Genomic DNA, 3,020 nt, shown 5'->3' with positions numbered 1-3,020 from the left:
TAATAAAAATAATAAATACATTTGTTAGCCTTTAATTTGATAGAAAACGACATTTGTAAGTGTAATATAAAGAAAATGGCTGAAAATGAGAAATAATTATGGGAGACGTGAATAATGGAGAGAGAGAGAGAGAGAGAGAGAGAGAGAGAGAGAGAGAGAGAGAGAGAGAGAGAGAGAGAGAGAGAGAGAGAGAGAGAGAGAGAGAGAGAGACATTATTTCTAAAACTCTTAATAGACCTTTATATAAACACCAGTATAAAAATAAATAAACAAATAAATAAACAAATAAATTACTTAACTAAACAACAAACAAACAAACCTAAACACAAACAAAATGAATAAAAAAAATGAAAAAAACAATAAAAAAGAAATTAGATAAAAAAAATAGATAAATAAATACAAAATAAGTAAATAAAAACTCATATTTAAGTCCCCCCCTCCAAAAAACAAGCTATTCCGTTTTCTATGATGGCATCCGCACCCCGTTTTCTTCCGGGTCATGTGGTACGCGTTTTCTTTCACCTTCTACGTAACTCTACACCTTCATCATCATTATAAACACATTTTCTTTTTTTTTCTTTTTCTTTTTCTCTTTTTTTTCTTTTTTTTCTTATTACGTCTTCAAATGAGAAAATACGAGGGTGATCCTGCAAATTTCAGTGTTTTTTTGCAGAGAGAGAGAGAGAGAGAGAGAGAGAGAGGGTTTAGTAGCATGTATGTCTCTCTAATCTCTCTCTCTCTCTCTCTCTCTCTCTCTCTCTCTCTCTCTCATTATTACAGCTGACCTTAGAAATGTAAAAGAAATCGGGCTAGGAGAGAGAGAGAGAGAGAGAGAGAGGGGGGGGGGTTTAGTAGCATGTATAGCCTCTCTCTCTCTCTCTCTCTCTCTCTCATAACAGCTGATCTAAGAAACATGAAAGAAAACGGGCTAGGAGAGAGAGAGAGAGAGAGAGAGAGAGAGAGAGATTAGTAGCATGTATAGTCTCTCTCTCTCTCTCTCTCTCATAACAGCTGATCTAAGAAACATGAAAGAAAACGAGGCTAGAGAGAGAGAGAGAGAGAGAGAGAGAGAGAGAGAGAGAGAGAGAGAGAGAGAGAGAGACTAACCAGAAGAATGTATCCTGTCCGTCCTTCCTCCTCCCCTCTCTCTCTCTCTCTCTCTCTCTCTCTCTCTCTCTCTCTCTCTCTCTCCCTAGCCCGTTTTCTTTCACATCTTTAAAGGGAAACTATAAAAAACTGAATTACACCACTAAATATTGAGATTAGGAGTAAAATAGTGTAATAAATAAGAGAGAAAAATATGATACGATGATAAGAAGAAATAAAACTAATACTAATAATAATTCTGACTTACTCTCGACTCTCTTATGGAAACTACAATTCAGAATGACTTTTTATTCTAATATTGTTTTTTTTCCCCCCTTGTTACTTCTCACTTAAAAAAATAATGTATGTACTGTTCATAATACAATGGAACTAAATTTATACGTACAGGAAATAAAAAAAAAAAAAAGGATATTAGACTTTATATTATCACTCAGTTGTAAAATTTTAGATAAAAAAATGAAAAAAAAATTTACAAGATACTTTTAAAAATTCCATTGAGGTTTGTAGTGATTGATGAGCTGAGAGAGAGAGAGAGAGAGAGAGAGAGAGAGAGAGAGAGAGAGAGAGAGAGAGAGAGAGAGAGAGAGATCTTGAAAATACATTAATCTCAGTATCATTATTTGAATAAGGAGAGATAGAGAGAAGTAAGAAGAGACAGAGAGATAGAAAGAAGTAAAGAGAGACAGAGAGATAGAGAGAAGAGACAGAGAGACAGAGATAAGGAGTGACAGAGAGACAAAGATAAGGAGAGACAGAGACAGACAGGAGAGACAGAGATAAGGAGAGACAGAGAGACAAAGATAAGGAGAGACAGAGGGATAGAGATAAGGAGAGACAGAGACAGACAGGAGAGACAGAGATAAGGAGAGACAGAGATAAGGAGAGACAGAGAAACAAAGATAAGGAGAGACAGAGAGACAGAGATAAGGAGAGACAGAGACAGACAGGAGAGACAGAGAGACAGAGATAAGGAGAGACAGAGAAACAGAGATAAGGAGAGACAGAGAGACACAGATAAGGAGAGACAGAGATAGAGAGAAGAAGACACAGAGAGACAGAGATAAGGAGCGACAGAGATAGAGAGAACAAGAAACAGAAAGACAGAGATAAGGAGAGACAGAGACAGAGAGGAAAGACAGAGAGACAGATAATGAGAGACAGAGATAAGGAGAGACAGAATCAGAGAAAGAGACAGAGAGACACAGCTAAAAGGAACATTATGGGTGAAGAGACACAGTAAGAATGGCGTAATTGAGAGAAAGGTGAAGGTTGGGCCAGGTAAGGTATGGTTAGGTAAGGCAGGGTAAGGCAGGGTTGTGTTGTCTTAGGTTAGCCGAAGGTAAGGTAAGGCTGAATGAAATATGGCAAACTATGGCAAGGTAAGATTAGAGACAATTAGATTAACGCCCTTCAGTATCATGACGTGTTTCCATATTCATTTTGGTGACTATTTGGCGATTCTATACAGCTTCAGAAACTCATGTGGGGGATTAGAATGGTGAAGACTGTGGCCATTAATCTTCTGACCTCCATAGACCCTTCCTAATGTCAATAAAATGGTCTGATCGTACACAAATCTCAAAGTAAAAATGTGTCCCAGTACTGAAGGGGTTATAATAGTGAAGACTGTGGCCATTAATCTTCTGACCTCCATAGACCCTTCCTAATGTCAATAAAATGGTCGAATCGTACACAAATCTCAAAGTAAAAATGTGTCCCAATAATGGAGAGGTTAAGTGCAGCATTTTGTTTACTCTTTCTGTCTCCTTTGCCCATTCTTCCCCTCTTACATTAAAAAAACTTCTATTTCTGCAAACAAACACTTCAACATTACAATTAAATTCTCTATTTCTGCATCTAAACCTTTCAATAGATTTCTCAAAGTCAGCCATGGAAAAACACAACATAGAAAG

Source organism: Portunus trituberculatus, chromosome 3 (genome assembly GCF_017591435.1).
Source record: "Portunus trituberculatus isolate SZX2019 chromosome 3, ASM1759143v1, whole genome shotgun sequence".
NCBI lineage: Eukaryota > Metazoa > Arthropoda > Malacostraca > Decapoda > Portunidae > Portunus > Portunus trituberculatus.
The sequence above is the reverse complement of the archived record's forward strand: the minus strand, read 5'-3'. Positions refer to the sequence as shown.